The sequence below is a fragment of the Phyllobates terribilis genome, unplaced genomic scaffold (assembly GCF_046119375.1).
Source record: "Phyllobates terribilis strain yellow unplaced genomic scaffold, ASM4611937v1 Scaffold_5__5_contigs__length_657084704, whole genome shotgun sequence".
NCBI classification, from domain to species: Eukaryota; Metazoa; Chordata; class Amphibia; order Anura; family Dendrobatidae; genus Phyllobates; species Phyllobates terribilis.
The window spans coordinates 436,127,132-436,147,777 of record NW_027362765.1 but is presented as its reverse complement, the minus strand read 5'-3'; the positions used below and the strand labels follow the sequence as shown (position 1 = coordinate 436,147,777).

The window sequence follows — 20,646 nt, the reverse complement described above, 5'->3', positions numbered from 1 at the left end:
AAGACTACTTAAGAAGGCTGTCTCACATTATTAAGCAGCCTACATTTTCTGCCAAAATGGGAAAGAAAAAGGATGTGTCGGCTGCTGAGAAGCAGCAAATTGTGGAGTGTTTAGGTCAAGGCATGACTACAATCAACATTGTGCGATGATCAGGATGAAGTGTCTTGGCAATCAAGAAGTATGTAGCTGATTCACAGTACACACGTGTGCGTGCTGATAAGGGCAAATTGAGGACTCTTTCCTACAGGCAATTACGTCAGGTTAAAAGAGCAGTGGCAAAAAAGCCTTGTCATAGCAGCTGACAAGTTTTTGAAGCTGCTGGTGCCTCCAACGTCCCCCGAACAACAAGGTGCAGGGTCCTTCAGAGGTTTGCAGCTGTGCATACGCCATCCTGGCGACCTCCTCTATCCACTTCACACAAGCAGAAACGGCTCCAGTGGGCCAAACATTACATGAAGACTGATTTCAAAACTGTTTTGTTCACGGATGAGTGCCGTGCAGCGCTCGATGGTCCAGATGGATGGAGTGGAGGATGGCTGGTTGATGGACACCCCACGCAAACATGGCTACAGCGCCAACAAGGAGGAGGTGGAGTAATGTTTTGGGCTGGAATCATGGGGAGAGAGATTGTCGGCCCCTTTAGGATCCCTGAAGGCGCTAAAGATGAACTCCATAATGTATGTGGATTTTCTCAAACAGCACTTCCTGTCATGGTTCAAGAAGAAGAACCGTGTATTTCACAGCAAGATCATTTTTTTGCATGATAATGCACCATCTCATGCTGCACATAAAACATCTGCATCTCTGGCTGATATGGGCATAAAAGGGGACAAACTTATGGTGTGACCCCCATGCTCCCCTGACCTCTACCCCATTCAGAACCTCTGGAGCATCATCAAAAGGAGTGTCTATGATGGCGGGAGGCAGTTCACATCTAAGCAACAGCTCTGGGAGGGTATTCTGTCCTCATGCAAAACAATTGAAGCAGAAACCATCCAAAACCTGACAAATTCAATGGACGAGAGAGTTCAGAAGCTCCTTTCGAACAAGGGGTCCTATGTGAAAATGTAACATCACCTAGAATAAAGTTTTGAGTTGAAAACTGTTTGATTTCAGTTTCTAATAACCTGCTAATGCTTATAATTTCAAAAATGACCATTTTTTTGGTCTTTATTAAAATGAAAAGGTTGATCGAAAAGTTTGGGGGATCTAAGAGTGTGGCAACCCAGTAGTCATGATTACTTCGAATTCTGACAATATGAGGGTCATGTTGCAGGTAGTGCAGCAAGAAGGCACTTATGTGTCTTGCGCATCTCGGAGCCCCAAAATTATTTTCCGGGCTAGATTCAGCTAAAAATTATTATTAATTTTAAATCTGGTGGAGCTTAGTATAGATGGCCTAATAGGATCAGTGCTGCACACTGCTACAAAACCCAAATTATTTTCCAGTCAAGATACAGATAAACATGATTAGTAATTTTAAATCTGGTGGAGCTTATTATAGATGGCCTAATAGAATCAGTGGTGCACACTGCTACAAAGCCCAAATTATTTTCCAGGCAAGATACAGATAAATATGATTAGTAATTTGAAAGCTTAAAACGGTTGGTAGGGTGATTTTAACCAATCATCAAGCTTTTACTCTCCCCAGGATGACACAGGGGTAGAAAAGTCGTTTCGGATCCATGATTTGTTCATCTTTATGAACGTGAGTCTGTCTACATTATCAGTGGAGAGCCGCGTGCGCTTATCTGTCAGCAGACCACCAGCAGCGCTGAACACACGTTCAGACAGAACGCTGGCTGCGGGGCATGACAAGATCTCCAAGGCGTAAGTGGCTAGCTCCGGCCATTTATCCAGATTGGAAGCCCAAAAAGATCAAGGGTCCAGTGACACAGTCATGGCTTCAATGTTTACTTGGAGATACTCCTGTACCATCGTCTCTAGGCGTTGACTATGTGTCAGACTTCTTGTCTCCTGTGGCCTTGCAAAGGATGGGCTAAAAAAGTGGTGAAATGATTCCGCAAAATTGATGTTACCAGCAGATACTGTGGTTCTGTTACGGTTTGGGTGCTGAACACTTGACGGTCCCACGGTTGGCAAGTTGGAACTGTGAGATTCACTACGTGCACCACTGGTGTTTTGTGGAAAAGCACATGCAAGATTCTGCAACAGTCTCTGCTGATACTCCTGCAGGCGTGCATCTCTTTCTATGGCAGGAATAATTTCTGCAAATTTACTTTTGTACCGGGGATCTAACAGTGTGGCAACCCAGTAGTCAGGATTATTTCTAATTCTCACAATTCGAGGGTCATGTTGCAGGTAGTGCAGCAAGAAGGCACTCATGTGTGTTGCGCATCCAGGAGCACCAAGTCCCTGTTGTGTTGGTGGCAAGGTAACAATCATGCTTCCTTCCTCTGTCCTCTCCCCCCAACCTCGCACAACAGAAATGTGATCAAGGTCTCCCTCATCTGATGAGTCTTCCATCAGTTCGTCCTCCACTTCTTCCTGGGCTCCTCCACCTTCCTCACTAGTTTGGCTGCTACCATGCGTCCTGGTAAAACCATCTCCCCCACCCTCACATGCCTGCCGCCTTAGTGCTGCCGACCGTCTGGACCTTGCAGATGTTAGCCCTTCCGCATACAACTCCTCCTCCTCTACTTCCTCCACCTCCTCTTGTGCCACCACCTGACTCCGAATTCTGTTTAACATGTGTTCCAGCATGTAAATCACCGGAATAGTCATGCTGATAATGGCATCGTCAGCACTAAACATCTTTGTCGCCATTTCAAAACTGTGCAGAAGGGTGCATAGGTCCCTGATCTGAGACCACTCCTCCAGCGTGATTTGCCCCACCTCTGGATCTCGTTGGCCCAGGCTATACGTCAGAACGTATTGCACCAGGGCTTGTCGGTGCTGCCACAGTCGCTGCAACATGTGCAGAGTTGAATTCCACCGGGTAGGCACATCGCATTTTAGCCAGTGAAGTGGCAGGCCCAACGACTTCTGTAGAGATGTAAGTCGCTGAGCTGCGGGATGCGAACGGCGGAAGTGAGCACACAGCGACCGTGCCCTCTGCAGAAGGCCATCTAGTCTGGGATAGTGGGCTAAAAATTGCTGGACAACCAGGTTCAACACGTGAGCCATACAAGGCACGTGTGTGACATTGCCCCGGCGAAGGGCCGTACCCAGGATTGCAGCATTGTCGCACACGGCCTTCCCTGGTTTCAGGTCCAGTGGAGACAACCATTCATGAAATTGGTTCTCCAGAGCTGACCACAACTCCTCAGCTGTGTGACTCACATTTCCCAGACATTTCAAAGTAAAAACCGCCTGATGACGTTGAGCCCTACTGCCATCATAGTAAGGAGGTGTGCAGGATCCCTTCTGCGCAGTTAGAAAGCTTGTGGCATGACCAGACAGGCTTTGGGTGCAGGTGGAAGACCGAGAGGAGGTTGAGGAGGCAGAAGCAGTGGAGGAACTTTGACATAAAGAGGATTGACGCACAACTCGTGGGGACGGCAAGACTTGGACTGCAGCCCCTTGTCCTGCTGTCACCATAGTTACCCAGTGCCCAGTCAGCGACATGTAACGCCCCTGTCCATGCCTACTCGTCCAAGTGTCTGTGGTGAAATGCACCCTGTCACACACAGGGTTTCTCAAAGAAGCGGTGATGTTGTGTGCGACATGCTGGTGGAGCGCAGGCACACCTTTCTTTGAGAAGTAGTGCCGACTGGGCATCTGGTACTGGGGCACTGCGACGGACATAAGGTCTCGAAAATCCTCTGTGTCCACCAGGCGGAAAAGCAGCATTTCTGCAGCCAAGAGCTTGCAGATGGTGAAATTCAACCTCTTAGCTTTCTCAAGGCTAGGAGGAAATGGTCTTTTACTTGTCCACATCTGAGGGACCGAGGGCTGGCTATTGTGCTTAGACGGGGTTGATAAGGGTGTCCCCGGCAAACTGCCGGTCTGTGAGGAAGATGCAGGCGGACATGTTAGGTTGCCTTGATCCAAAGGTGGTGCTATCGATGTCGGACAGCGCTCAACACCAGCTGGTGTTACCACCTCCAAAGAAAATGATGACCTGCCAAACACGCTGGCTGTTGCGGGTAAAGAGGTGGCAGGTCTGCGCCCCAAAACAGGTGTGACTGCTGTCCCCCCAGTCACAGAGGATGAAGAGGCCGCGGATGCACAAGATATGGCAGACGGTGGTTGGCCCGGCCGGCTAGGCCGCATTGTAGCACACTGAGCTTCCCACTGCAACTTATGCTTCATGTCCATGTGCCGGTTCATGCATGAAGTACTCAAACTATGTATTTTTTGGCCTCTACTTAGCTTTTGCTGACAAATGTTACAGATAACACGAGTTGGGTCATCTTTATCGATCTGAAAAAATGCTCAGGCTATGCAAGGCTTAGCACCCATGCGACCTGAAGAGCCACCACGACTTGTGGTGAGAGGCAGAGTTGTGTTTGAGGATGCAGTTGTTGACGTGCTTCCAGTACTACGTTTCTGTCCAGGAAGGTGCAACCTGACCTCGTCGTCACTAGCATCTTCCTCCACCTCCTCTGCTGACCTCATCTCTTGGCTGACTGTGGGTTGACAGTAAGTGGGATCTCCAACCTCATCATCATCACCCTGTGCGTTATCACACCCGTCGTCCTCAGAGCCAACCTGTTCCTGCCCTGACAAAAAACTAAAGTTGTCGCTCCAATCAGGTATTTGAGTCTCATCATCGTCTTCCTCATTGTCTCCACCAACAGGAGTTACAGTTTGGGAATGAGGGTCTACATTATGGTCAGAACCTTCTGCGTCTGGTCCTGGTTTCGACTCATAAAGATTCTGGGCATCAGTGCAGATCATTTCCTCGTCTGGATTCACAGAAGCGCTGGAGTCGACCTCTGATTCCTAGGCTATAGTATGAGTAAACAGCTCTGCAGACTCAACCATCTGTTCTACGTCATACTCAGACGGGCAGCTGGAGATTTGGGTGCTGTGAGGAAGCAAGTGCGATTGGGGTGACACCTTTGAGGACTGGAGTATTTGTAATGTTGAAGTTGATGTGGAGGAGAGCCCACTTAAAGGAGCACTTGATATCCGTTGAAGCACCTGCTGTTATTGTGCCTCATCTGGAATTTGTAGCGATTGGCGTGGCCGTAAGAAAGGGATCTTATCACATTGTCCGCTAAAAGAAGTAGACATTTTAGTTTGGCTGGAAGATGGTCTTTCTTCTGCAGATGTTACTGTTGCTTTAACACCTACCCCACGGACACAACCTTTTTTCCCCTTCCCAACACGCCTATTCCCCTTTCCACCAGCAGCAGGCCTTTTTCCACTCATTTTGGTGGTTAACTAATTCACAACTCTGGAGTTGTTTGCACAAAAAAACAATGGATGGGAACCGAGCAGAGCTGAGTGGCCAAACTGTGGTATTAGGCCAAAACTATTGGCTGGGTTAGATGCAGAAAAAAATTATATTCAATTTGCAACCTGATGGAGGTCAGTATAGATGGACTAATAGAACAAGTCATACACACAGGTAGAAGCCCAAATATTTTTTCAGAGGTAGAGGCAGAAAAAAATTATATTCAGTTTGCAACCTGATGGAGGTCAGTATAGATGGACTAATAGAACAAGTCCCACACACAGCTAGAAGCCCAAATATTTTTTCAGAGGTAGATGCAGAAAAAAAATATATTCAGTTTGCAACCTGATGGAAGTCAGAATAGATGGACTAATAGAGAAAGTCCCACACACTGCTAGAAGGCCAAATATTTTTTCAGAGCTAGATGCAGACAAAAAATTATTTTGAATTTGGAACCTGATGGAGGTCAGTATAGATGGACTAATAGAACAAGTCCCACACACAGCTAGAAGCCCAAATATTTTTTCAGAGGTAGATGCAGAAAAAAATTATATTCAGTTTGCAACCTGATGGAGGTCTGTATAGATGGATTAATAGAACAAGTCCCACACACAGCTAGAAGCCCAATATTTTTTCAGAGTTAGATGTAGAAAAAAAATATATTCAGTTTGCAGCCTGATGGAGGTCAGTATAGATGGACTAATAGAGAAAGTCCCACACACTGCTAGTAGGCCAAATATTTTTTCAGAGCTAGATGCAGACAAAAAATGATTTTGAATTTGCAACCTGATGGAGGTCAGTATAGATGGACTAATAGAGAAAGTCCCACACACTGCTAGAAGGCCAAATATTTTTTCAGAGCTAGATGCAGACAAAAAATTATTTTTAATTTGCAACCTGATGGAGGTCAGTATAGATGGACTAATAGAGAAAGTCCCACACACTGCTAGAAGGCCAAATATTTTTTCCGAGCTAGATGCAGATAAAAATTATTTTTAATTTGCAACCTGATGGAGGTCAGTATAGATGGACTAATAGAGAAAGTCCCACACACTGCTAGAAGGCCAAATATTTTTTCAGAGCTAGATGCAGAAAAAAATTATATTCAGTTTGCAACCTGATGGAGGTCAGTATAGATGGACTAATAGAACAAGTCCCACACACAGCTAGAAGGCCAAATATTTTTTCAGAGCTAGATGCAGAAAAAAAATATATTCAGTTTGCAACCTGATGGAGGTCAGTATAGATGGACTAATAGAGAAAGTCCCACACACTGCTAGAAGGCCAAATATTTTTTCAGAGGTAGATGCAGATAAAAATTATTTTTAACTTGCAGCCTGATGGAGGTCAGTATAGATGGACTAATAGAGAAAGTCCCACACATTGCTAGAAGGCCAAATATTTTTTCAGAGCTAGATGCAGACAAAAAATTATTTTTAATTTGCAACCTGATGGAGGTCAGTATAGATGGACTAATAGAGAAAGTCCCACACACTGCTAGAAGGCCAAATATTTTTTCAGAGCTAGATGCAGACAAAAAATTATTTTTAATTTGCAATCTGATGGAGGTCAGTATAGATGGACTAATAGAGAAAGTCCCACACACTGCTAGAAGGCCAAATATTTTTTCCGAGCTAGATGCAGATAAAAATTATTTTTAATTTGCAACCTGATGGAGGTCAGTATAGATGGACTAATAGAGAAAGTCCCACACACTGCTAGAAGGCCAAATATTTTTTCAGAGCTAGATGCAGATAAAAATTATATTCAGTTTGCAACCTGATGGAGGTCAGTATAGATGGACTAATAGAACAAGTCCCACACACAGCTAGAAGGCCAAATATTTTTTCAGAGCTAGATGCAGACAAAAAATTATTTTTAATTTGCAACCTTATGGAGGTCAGTATAGATGGACTAATAGAGAAAGTCCCACACACTGCTAGAAGGCCAAATGTTTTTTCAGAGCTAGATGCAGATATAAATTATTTTTAATTTGCAACCTGATGGAGGTCAGTATAGATGGACTAATAGAGAAAGTCCCACACACTGCTAGAAGGCCAAATATTTTTTCAGAGCTAGATGCAGAAAAAAATTATATTCAGTTTGCAACCTGATGGAGGTCAGTATAGATGGACTAATAGAACAAGTCCCACACACAGCTAGAAGGCCAAATATTTTTTCAGAGGTAGATGCAGATAAAAATTATTTTTAATTTGCAGCCTGATGGAGGTCAGTATAGATGGACTAATAGAGAAAGTCCCACACACTGCTAGAAGGCCAAATATTTTTTCAGAGCTAGATGCAGAAAAAAAATTATTTTGAATTTGCAACCTGATGGAGGTCAGTATAGATGGACTAATAGAGAAAGTCCCACACACTGCTTGAAGGCCAAATATTTTTTCAGAGCTAGATGCAGACAAAAAATTATTTTTAATTTGCAACCTGATGGAGGTCAGTATAGATGGACTAATAGAGAAAGTCCCACACACTGCTAGAAGGCCAAATATTTTTTCAGAGCTAGATGCAGATAAAAATTATTTTTAATTTGCAACCTGATGGAGGTCAGTATAGATGGACTAATAGGGAAAGTCCCACACACTGCTAGAAGGCCAAATATTTTTTCAGAGCTAGATGCACACAAAAAAATATTTTTAATTTGCAACCTGATCGAGGTCAGTATAGATGGACTAATAGAGAAAGTCCCACACACTGCTAGAAGGCCAAATATTTTTTCAGAGCTAGATGCAGATAAAAATTATTTTTAATTTGCAACCTGATGGAGGTCAGTATAGATGGACTAATAGAGAAAGTCCCACACACTGCTAGAAGGCCAAATATATTTTCAGAGCTAGATGCAGAAAAAAATTATATTCAGTTTGCAACCTGATGGAGGTCAGTATAGATGGACTAATAGAACAAGTCCCACACACTGCTAGAAGCCCAAATATTTTTTCAGAGGTAGATGCAGATAAAAATTATTTTTAATTTGCAACCTGATGGAGGTCAGTATAGATGGACTAATAGAGAAAGTCCCACACACTGCTAGAAGGCCAAATATTTTTTCAGAGCTAGATGCAGACAAAAAATTATTTTGAATTTGCAGCATGATGGATGTCAGTATAGATGGACTAATAGAACAAGTCCCACACACTGCTAGAAGGCCAAATATTTTTTCAGAGCTAGATGCAGAAAAAAATTATATTCAGTTTGCAACCTGATGGAGGTCAGTATAGATGGACTAATAGAACAAGTCCCACACACTGCTAGAAGCCCAAATATTTTTTCAGAGCTAGATGCAGAAAAAAATTAAATTCAATTTGCAACCTGATTTAGGTCAGTATAGATGGACTAATAGAATGATGCTATGCCCAAAAGATTTTACTTCACTAGGTGAAGTAAAAAAAATGGTATTCTATACACAGGTGGTATATCTTGCAACACAGATAGGCTACTCCACTGACTAACACACTCTGCAATAGGCCAAAAAGGATTAGCTTTGCTAGATTCAGCCAAATGCTGTGAAAAAAACTTGCACAGCACTGGCACAGACCAGCCTGGCAAAAATTGATAGGAACTGATGTAACCTAGTCCTGAAAAGGACTGCAATTACAATTAGTCTTTACTTCCACAATCTATCTATTTAAGAGCACAGACCTGCCTGATAAAAGTCGTAGGAAATGCTGTAACCTAGTCCTTAAAAGGACTGCAATCACAACTATTCCCTACTCCCAAGCTATCTGTAGATTTGTGCGAAAATTGGCTTGAAATTAACAAGGTATAGCGCACACAGCAACAGCGGTGCCGTCTAACACGCAGCTGCAGCAGTGAGAAAATGGTGGTGATGGGGAAAATGGCTTGGTCTTATAGGGCAAGGACATGTGACATACACTGCCAATGACACATGCCCTTGCTTGTGTGAAAAAAAGCACTTCGCTCCGTGTGTGCGCTGCTGATAGGCTGACAGATTGCACCTCCCCACTGTAAATGCGGGAAAGAGAAAAAAAAATGGAGATCTTCATTATTCCTGCAGAGATCCATCCCCTGCCCCTCCCCCCACCCCGCTGTACACTCAAACTGCGTATTAACATTAATTTTAATCATTACTGAGAAAAAATCCAGTTATGATTTTGGTGCACGAACAGTTATCGAACATAACCTCGAACAGCCGAATTTTTCTAAAATCGTTCGTGTTCGCCGAACGGCTCGAACACCGCCCAAAACAGCTCGAATTTGAGATTGGCGAACAGTTCGAGTCGAACAACGCTCATCTCTAGTTTTTACGTCATTTTCATATTAGTGCTTGTTTTCTGGAAGGGGCAAGCTGTAGGTTTGAAAGACACCATTCATTTTAGTCTACTGAAAAACAGGAAAAATATTGCAAGTGGGGTGAAATGGTGAAAAAAACAATTATTCTGGCCTTGTTTTTTTTTTGGGGGGGGGGGTGGGGAGGAAGGGAGACTTTATTTTTGTGGTGTTCATTGTTGGGTAAAAATTACCTGGCAACAAGATTTTCTAGGTCAATACAACTAAATAAATACCAAATGTCTTTGTTTATTTGTTTATATTTTAGTGGTTAAAAAAATTAAGAACCTTAAAAAACCAAAATTGTTTTTTTACTTTCCTGTCCGTGTAGCTGAGTAAGGATTTTTTTGTTTGTTTTTTAGTAAATACTTTTTCAAAGTAGTCAGGCAACCAAAAAACAACAATTATGGTATTTTGAATTTTCTGCTTTAAAGTTTACTATAGCATGAAAATATTTTTTTATTTTGATAGATTAGATTTTTTCAAACATGACAATACCAAATATGTTTTTGTCTTTTCATATTTTTATATTTATTTTTGAATGGGGAAAAGGTAGGTGTTTTAAACTATATATACTGTATATACGAATATACAGTGCCTTGAAAAAGTATTCATACCCTTTGAACTTTTCCAAATTTTTTCACATTGCACCCTCAAACTTATATCAATTTTTTTGGGGTATGATGTGATATAAGAACACAAAGTAGCAAGTAGTTGGCAAGTGTACAGGAAACGATACATGGCTTTCTAATTATTTTAAAAATATAAATCTGAAAATTATGACATACATTTGTATTCAACCCCCTGTAGTCTGATGCAAAATGAGAAACGCGCGTTGGGGCACTGACCAGTGTGGCCTTTTTCTATTATGGCTTATGGTTATACAGACTTGGTCTGCGTTTAATACCTTTTGTAAGTTCTACTGCAGGGGTCTTTCACTTCTAATTTGAGATTTATTTAACTTATCCATTGATATGGCTGTTTATACAATGCTTTAGAACTCTATGGCATTTAGGAACCATTTTTATTTTTTAGTTTCCTTATAAACTCCTTATAAACTCTTGGTTTCTATAACTAATGTTTGTTAATGTATTTCCCCACATTATTCTGAAGTATACTACTGATGACTTTGTACTTGTCTTAATGTTTTTTATTTTTTACCACACTGCCTGCTCTTTTTATTTGGGTTTTAATGGGGCATTTTTTCATTGTTTTTTCTTTAGTATTTGCGTACTATTATTGTTAATTAATAAGATTTTTATATATTTTGGATCTTGTTTTCTTGATATTTAATATAATAATTATTGGTGGTGTAATTATAAGTTTATGTTTGTTTGTTAACCCCAAAATTAAGTTAAATACAATAAAGTTATTTTGAATATGGGTCTGACTTTCCAATTTTGGTTAATAACTATTCAATGAAGCAGTGCAGATCTGAGTTTCTCTTTTCAGCTGTATTCGAAGTGAGAAAAAACCCTGGCATGCTGTTATTTCACCCCGAAATCCGATTGGTGCGAGAAAAATAAATCAGATGCCATATGGAGCATTAGAGTGCCATCCAATTTTTACATGTGCATTATAATTCTGTAACAGGAAACTGTAATTGTTCTTTTAAATGGTTAATAACTGCTGAGTGAAAAAATTATTTTTTTTCTGAATGAGAATGGGACTGATTTTTTTTACGCAAATGTGACCCCAGCCTTCGAGCTCACTCACATGAAAGTATAACACGGCCAAATTGCTATCTGATGTTTTATCGGATGGCACTCTGCCTAGCGTTATACTATAGGGCAGTGCAGATCTACTATTTTTTTTCTAACGATTTGTCATGATAAAGCAGCATGCTGTCGGTACATATGATGATCTGATCACTCGCACCTATGCAACTCTATGGACGCGTGTGAAACATCGGATTGCACTCGGATGTCTTCTCAGTGTAGTCCGACAACAGCAGACTAAGACAATGGAGAAGATGGAGAAATTAATTTCTAAGTCTTATCCTTACCTGTGCTACAATTCTCTCATGCGAGAGAATTGAAGCACACTAAGATAACACTTGGTTCAAACTCTCACTGTTGAACCGAGTCATTAGCATAATTGGCCCAATTCTCTCACATGAGGGAATCGACAGCCATATGACCCCAGCCACAATATTTCCGGAGAAAAAAAGCCAAAATAATACATGATGCAACAGAACATTATCACAAATTTATTCTTATTGATTCATATGGAATAACTGGTGAGTATATGGAAGTACAGAATATCCTTGGATTTGTACAACACTAAATTATTATACAGCTTTGTACCTAAGGCCTATCAAGAATGTGCTTAAGTTATATGGATGCAACTAATATTGTCCAGAACTTACACTGTGTGCAGAATTATTAGGCAAATGAGTATTTTGATCACATGATACTTTTTATACATGTTGTCCTACTCCAAGATGCATAGGCTTGAGAGTCAACTACCAATTAAGTAAATCTGGTGATGTGCATCTCTGTAATGAGGATGGGTGTTGACTAATGACATCAACACCCTATATAAGGTGTACTTAATTATTAGGCAACTTTCTTTCCTTTGGCAAAACGGGTCAGAAGAGAGATTTGACGGCGCTCTGAAAAGTCCAAAATTGTGAGATGTCTTGCAGAGGGATGCAGCAGTCTTGAAATTTCCAAACTTTTGAAGCGTGATCACCGAACAATCAAGCGTTTCATGGCAAATAGCCAACAGGGTCGCAAGAAGCGTGTTGGCCAAAAAGGCGCAAAATAACTGCCCATGAATTGAGGAAAATCAAGCGTGAAGCTGCCAAAATGCCATTCGCCACCAGTTTTGCCATATTTCAGAGCTGCAACGTTACTGGAGTATCAAAAAGCACAAGGTGTGCGATACTCAGGGACATGGCCAAGGTAAGGAAAGCTGAAAAACAACCACATTTGAACAAGAAACATAAGATAAAATGTCAAGAATGGGCCAAGAAATATCTTAAGACTGATTTTTCAAAGGTTTTATGAACTGATGAAATGAGAGTAACTCTTGATGGGCCAGATGGATGGGCCAGAGGCTGGATCAGTAAACGGCAGAGAGCTCCACTCTGACTCAGACGCCAGCAAGGTGGAGGTGGGGTACTGGTATGGGCTGGTATCATCAAAGATGAATTGTGGGACCTTTTCGGGTTGAGGATGGAGTGAAGCTCAACTCCCTGACCTACTGCCAGTTTCTGGAAGACAACTTCTTCAAGCAGTGGTACAAGAAGAAGTCGGTATCATTCAAGAAAATCATGATTTTCATGCAGTACAATGCTCCATCACATGCATCCAACTACTCCACAGCGTGGCTGGCCAGTAAAGGTCTAAAAGAAGAAAAAATAATGACATGGCCCCTTGTTCACCTGATCTGAACCCCATAGAGAACCTGTGGTCCATCATAAAATGTGAGATCTACAGGGAGGGAAAACAGTACACCTCTCGGAACAGTGTCTAGGAGGCTGTGGTGGCTGCTGCACACAATGTTTATCGAAAACAGATCAAGCAACTGACAGAATCTATGGATGGAAGGCTGTCGAGTTTCATCATAAAGAAAGGTGGCTATAATGATCACAAATTTTTTTGTTTTTTGTTTTTTGCATGTCAGAAATGTTTATTTCTAAATTTTGTGCACTGATATTGGTTTACCTGGTGAAAATAACCAAGTGAGATGGGATTATATTTGGTTTTATTAAGTTGCCTAATAATTCTGCAAAGTAATAGTTACCTGCACAAACAGATATCCTCCTAAGATAGCCAAATCTAAAAAAAACCCACTCCAACTTCCATAAATATTAAGCTTGGATATTTAGGAGTCTTTTGGGTTGATTGAGAACATAGTTGTTGATCAATAATAAAAATAATCTTCTAAAATACAACTTGCCTAATAATTCTGCACACAGAGTATATTTGCAAAGTCTGAGAATATGAGCCAATAATTTTGCAATAAATGCAGATATATACTGCACACACATATATATCTATATATCTCTCTCTCTCAATTATATATATATATATGTATATATATATATATATATATATATATATATATATATATATATATTAGCTATTGAACCCGTTCTATGCCCGGGTGGCGAGCATTTTTATTGGTATATGGTCTCCCATGCTATGTGCTGCCTCCCTACTGGTATTTATGCTGCCCCCATCATCCTATCCTGGTATGCATGCACCTCTCATTCCTATCCTGGTATGCATGGCACCACTCATCCTTATCCAGTAATGCATAGCACCCTTCACCCCCAATCCTGGAATGCATGGCACCCCTCATCCCCAATCCTGGTATGCATGGCACCCCTTACCCCCAATCCTGGTATCCATGGCACCCCTCACCCCTAATCCTGGTATGCATGGCATCCCTCATCCCCAATCCTGGTATGCATGGCATCCCTTATCCCCAATCCTGGTATGCATGGCACCCCTCAACCCCAATCCTGGTATGCATGGCACTCCTCACCCCCAATCCTGGTATGCATGACACCCCTGACCCCCAATACTGGTATGTGTGGTACTCCTTATCCCTATCTGGTATGCATGGTATCCCTCATCCTAATATGCATGGCACCCCTCACCCCCAATCCTGGTATGCATGGCACCCCTCATCCCCACTGCTGGCATGCATGGTTCCCTCATCCACAATCTTGGTATGTTTGGCACCCCTCATCCCCAATCCTGTTATGCATGGCACCTCTCATCCCTATCCTGGTTTGCATGGTCCCTCATCCAAATCCTGGTATGCATGGCACCCCTCATCCCCAATCCTTGTATGCATGGCACCCCTCATCCCCAATCCTAGTATGCATGGCACCCCTCATCCCCAATGCTGGTATGCAAGGTTCCCTCATCCCCAATCTTGGTATGTATGGCACCCCTCATCCCGAATCCTGTTATGCATGGCCCCCCACATCCCTCAATCCTGGTATGCATGGTCCCCTCATCCCCAATCCTGGTCTGCATGGCTTCCTCATCTCCAATCCTGGTATGCATAGCACCCCTCTTCCCAATCCTGGCATGCATGGCACCCCTCATCCCCAATCCTGGTATGCATGGCATCCCACATCCCCAATCCTGGTATGCATGGCACCCCTTATCCCCAATCCTGGTATGCATGGTCCCCTCACCCCCCCAATCCTGGCATGGCACCCCATCTCTCATCCTGGTATGTATGGTACTCCTCATCCCTATTCTGGTATGTATGGTACCCCACATCCTGGTATGCATGGCAACCCGTCCCTCATCCTGGTATGCATGGTACCCCTCATCCCTATTCTTGTATGTATGGCACCCTTCATCCCCCAATCCTGGTATGTATGGCCTCCTCATCCCCCAATCCTGGTAAGCATGGCACTCAATCCCTCATCCTAGTTTGCATGGCACCCCTCATCCCTATCCTGGTATGCATGTAACTCCATCCCTTATTTTGGTATGCATGGTACCCCTCATCCCTATTCTGGTATGCATGGCATCCCTTACACCCCAATCCTGGTATGCATGGTCTCCTCACCCCCAATCCTGGTATGCATGGTCCCCTCACCCTCCCAATCCTGGTATGCGTGGTCCCCTAACCCCACAATCCTGGTACGCATGGTCCCCTCACCCCCCAATCCTGGTATGCATGATCCCCTCACCCCACAATCCTGGTTTGCATGGTCCCCTCACCCTCAATCCTGGTATGCATAGTCCCCTTATCCCCAATAATGGTATGTGTGGTACCCCTCATCCTGGTATGCATGGTCCCCTCACCCCCCACTCCTGGTATGTGTGGTACCCCTCACCCCCAATCCTGGTATGCATGGTACCCCTCACCCCCAATCCTGATATACATGGTCCCCTCACCCCACAATCCTGGTATGCATGGTCCCCTCATCACCGAATCCTGGTATGTGTGGTACCCCTCATCCTGGTATGCATGATCCCCTTACCCCACAATCCTGGTATGTATGGTCCACTCATCACCCAATCCTGGTATGTGTGGTACCCCTCATCCTGGTATGCATGATCCCCTAACCTCACAATCCTGGTATGCATGGTCCCCTCACCCCCCAATCCTGGTTTGCATGATCCCCTCATCCCACAATCCTGGTATGCATGGTCCCCTCACCCCCAATCCTGGTATGCATCGTCCCTTCACCCTCCACGGTACCTTTTTTGTATAAAGGGCATGTGGGATTTCACTGTATAGTCCATGGTACCTTTTTGTTAAAGGGCATGTGGGATTTCATTGTATAACTAAGGTTATTGATAATGTATTGCACACTCCTGTGAGATGAGTCGCAGGATTTATATATGTGCTAGGCTGGTGAATATTATCTTGACCTATTATACACCTTTTTGAGCACATGCATGGTATCTCTATATGATTGTTACTAAAAATGTCAACCATCACTAGTAAGGGTAATATTTAATTATATGATCCTCTATGTTCTGGATGAACTGAGGCTGACTCTTCTAAACCCTACATACTTGGTACTTTTGAGGTGTGGTTTGCATGTATATACAGCTATAAGCTGTTGATGGTAATTCAGAAGACCCAGGGTTCCTTAAATGGCTGTTTGGGTTTGTTTTTTATATAAAGAAATTTTAATATATATCTAATAAACCTTATATTTTAACTACCTTGCTTATGATTAGGTTAATTTTGACATTGAGAGATAGAATATCCCCCAAAAAATCAAGAAAATTATAAGTTTATTTTCATTTTGCAATGAGAAATAAGTATTTGATCCCTCTAGCAAACAACATTTAATACTTATTTCCCCCACTATATATATATATATATATATATATATATATATATATATACGTAAATACACACACACCGTGGTCCAAAAGTAGGTGGACAGAGAGTGCAATAAGGTTATGAAGGGGGAGATTTATCAAACATGGTGTAAAGTGAAACTGGCTCAGTTGTCCTTAGCAACCAATCAGATTCCACTTTTCATTCCTTACAAGTCCACTAGAAGAGCCTCTTTGGAACTGGGAATTTCACGAGCTTCTATCATGCGAATCCTGAAATCTATTGGGTGGAAAGCTTATCGTCCACGTCTAGTTCATGGTTTATTGGAGGATGATCCAGACAGGCGGCTGCAATTTAGTGAGATTATGCTTAACGAAATTGAAGAAAATCTAGTAATTTTAGATAACGTTATGTGGAGTGATGAAGCTTCTTTCACATTATTCGGCCATATTAACAGACATAATTGTATTTACTGGTATAATAAGAACATGCATTTAACATTAGAGCAACAACTAAATGAGCCTGGTGTCAATGTTTGGGGTGGTATTTCAAGTTTTGGTGTTTTAAGACCAATATTTTTTGATGGAACAGTCACAGGAGGTAAGTATCTCAAAATTCTAAAAAATTGTTCCCTAGTTACAGCAACAGCCTAATTCAAATGACCTTTATTTCCAACAAGATGGGACCCCTACACATTATTCAAGAGTAGTCCGCGAGTATCTTGATGAAACATTTCCTAATAAATGGATTGGCCGAAGAGGCCCACTTGATTGGCCGGCACGTTCACCAGACTTGACCCCAATGGATTTTTTCTTTTGGGGATTACTCAAGGACAAAGTTTATAGTCGAAAACCAAAAAGTGTCAGTGATTTGAAAAATTACATAAGAGATGCATTTCAAGAAATTAATACCCAAAGAGACTTGTGCAAAAAAGTTTGTCGAAGCGTAAGAGGCAGACTTCAAAGCTGTGCAAATTGTAATGGAAAACAGTTTGATCACCTGTGTTGATAAAATTTAAGGGCTCTTGTATTATTGTTCAGAATAAAATTTAATTGTCAATGTTATGCTTGTGTTAGTAAATATAATTTTACATCTAAATCAAAATAAACATTATTGTTTTCTGTACACCTACTGTTGGCCCACCCTGTGTGTGTGTGTATATATATATATATATATATATATACATACGTGTGTGTATAAAAAAAATAAAATAAAAATTACAAGACATATCTAGTCATTATATATTATGTTCTATTTCTTTTAAGTTCTGGTTGAAATATTTGAATACAATCCATTATACAGCCTCTTTCTTTGTATAGCATGCATTTATTGCAAAACCGTTAACTCTTTTTTTCCAGCTTTGCAATAGTAAATGCTGGACAACAATAACTGACATTAGGATGAGGTTTTTAATCAATAGCATGCAAATATTCTAAACATATAAATGTTTAAAAATCATAGCAAACAATTATTACAGGCATCACAGACAGTTTACAAGCGTCTATCCAATGTCCCCCTGACACTTAGACTTACCTGTATAAATTCAAAAATAAATTGCTAAAATTGCCGCTTTATGAAAAATTGTTCGATTGCCACAATGACCATCAGAAAAGGTTTCAGACTAGGATTTACTCTTTTAAACCTTTGAGTTATGAACTCATCTAACAAATAATTGCCATATATAAAGCAAGCAGCTACATTCAGTTTTTTTAACACTTACCTATGTCACTGCTTCCTCTCTATTGGTTTACAATTTCTTTCTTATTTCCTTTTTAAGATGCTATATTAACACATACGGAAGTTGGTAAAGTTGGTAAAGTTTTTCAAAGCTTGTAGTCAGGGACATATAAATAAAGGATGCAAATGTAGACTGAAGGGGCCCATAGTTCTCTCTGTTAAAAAGAGAATAGTAGACATTAGATTTGGCTTTGAATCAAGAAACTTAAAGTCACCCCACTGCTTCTATACCATAAAAAATCATCAATCAGGTTAACACATAAATCAATTTAGCCCCTTAAAGAGAACTTATCACTAGAGATGAGCGTTGTTCTACTCGAACTGTTCGCCAATCTCAAATTCGAGCTGTTTTGGGCGGTGTTCGAGCCGTTCGGCGAACACGAACAATTTGAGAAAAATTCGGCTGTTCGAGGTTATGTTCGATAACTGTTCGTGCACCAAAATCATAACTGGATTTTTTCTCAGTAATGATGAAAATTAATGTTAATACGCAGTTTGAGTGTACAGCGGGGTGGGGGGAGGGGCAGGGGATGGATCTCTGCAGGAACAATGAAGATCTCCATTTTTTTTTCTCTTTCCCGCATTTGCAGTGGGGAGGTGCAATCTGTCAGCCTATCAGCAGCGCACACACGGAGCGAAGTGCTTTTTTTCACACAAGCAAGGGCATGTGTCATTGGCAGTGTATGTCACATGTCCTTGCCCTATAAGACCAAGCCATTTTCCCCGTCGCCACCATTTTCTCACTGCTGCAGCTGCGTGTTAGACGGCACCGCTGTTGCTGTGTGCGCTATACCTTGTTAATTTCAAGCCAATTTTCGCACAAATATACAGATAGCTTGGGAGTAGGGAATAGTTGTGATTGCAGTCCTTTTAAGGACTAGGTTACAGCATTTCCTACGACTTTTATCAGGGAGGTCTGTGCTCTTAAATAGATAGGTTGTGGGAGTAAAGACTAATTGTAATTGGAGTCCTTTTCAGGACTAGGTTACATGAGTTCCTATCAGTTTTTGCCAGGCAGGTCTGTGCCAGTGCTGTGCAAGTTTTTTTCACAGCATTTGGCTGAATCTAGCAAAGCTAATCCTTTTTGGCCTATTGCAGAGTGTGTTAGTCAGTGGAGTAGCCTATCTGTGTTGCAAGATATAACACCTGTGTATAGAATACCAATTTTTTTACTGCACCTAGTGAAGTAAAATCTTTTGGGCATAGCATAATTCTATTAGTCCATCTATACTGACCTCCATCAGGTTGCAAACTGAATATAATTTTTTTCTGCATCTAGCTCTGAAAAAATATTTGGGCTTCTAGCGGTGTGTGGGACTTGGTCTATTAGTCCATCTATACTGACCTCCATCAGGTTGCAAATTAAAAATAATTTTTTTCTGCATCTAGCTCTGAAAAAATATTTGGGCTTCTAGCAGTGTGTGGGACTTGGTCTATTAGTCCATCTATACTGACCTCCATCAGGTTGCAAATTAAAAATAATTTTTTTCTGCATCTAGCTCTGAAAAAATATTTGGGCTTCTAGCGGTGTGTGGAACTTGATCTATTAGTCCATCTATACTGACCTCCATCAGGTTGCAAATTAAAAATAATTTTTTTCTGCATCTAGCTCTGAAAAAATATTTGGGCTTCTAGCAGTGTGTGGGACTTGGTCTATTAGTCCATCTATACTGACCTCCATCAGGTTGCAAATTAAAAATAATTTTTTTCTGCATCTAGCTCTGAAAAAATATTTGGGCTTCTAGCAGTGTGTGGGACTTGGTCTATTAGTCCATCTATACTGACCTCCATCAGGTTGCAAATTAAAAATAATTTTTTTCTGCATCTAGCTCTGAAAAAATATTTGGGCTTCTAGCAGTGTGTGGGACTTGGTCTATTAGTCCATCTATACTGACCTCCATCAGGTTGCAAATTAAAAATAATTTTGTTCTTCATTTAGCTCTGAAAAAATATTTGGGCTTCTAGCAGTGTGTGGGACTTGTTCTATTAGACCTTCTATACTGACCTCCAGCAGGTTGCAAATTGAATATAATTTTTTTCTGCATCTAGCTCTGAAAAAATAGTTGGGCTTCTAGCGGTGTGTGGGACTTGGTCTATTAGTCCATCTATACTGACCTCCATCAGGTTGCAAATTAAAAATAATTTTTTTCTGCATCTAGCTCTGAAAAAATATTTGGGCTTCTAGCAGTGTGTGGGACTTGGTCTATTAGTCCATCTATACTGACCTCCATCAGGTTGCAAATTAAAAATAATTTTTTTCTGCATCTAGCTCTGAAAAAATATTTGGGCTTCTAGCGGTGTGTGGGACTTGGTCTATTAGTCCATCTATACTGACCTCCATCAGGTTGCAAATTAAAAATAATTTTTTTCTGCATCTAGCTCTGAAAAAATATTTGGGCTTCTAGCAGTGTGTGGGACTTGGTCTATTAGTCCATCTATACTGACCTCCATCAGGTTGCAAATTA

General features: G+C 41.4%; 1 protein-coding gene across 4 annotated transcripts in view; it reads right to left on the bottom strand.

Moving 5' to 3' along the window:
* The window catches only part of LOC141271249 (killer cell lectin-like receptor subfamily F member 1), a 67,061-nt gene extending 48,863 nt beyond the window's left edge, over nucleotides 1–18,198 (bottom strand). For 3 of the 4 annotated variants that reach the window (XM_073681369.1, XM_073681368.1, XM_073681371.1), the window contains exon 1: nucleotides 17,978–18,117. The gene's annotated coding sequence lies outside the window, so the exon portion shown is untranslated. Of the gene's footprint in view, nucleotides 1–17,977; nucleotides 18,118–18,164 lie in introns of those variants that run through there. The other variant, XM_073681370.1, reaches the window with a different exon arrangement.
* Between the last annotated feature and the right edge of the window lie 2,448 nt (nucleotides 18,199–20,646).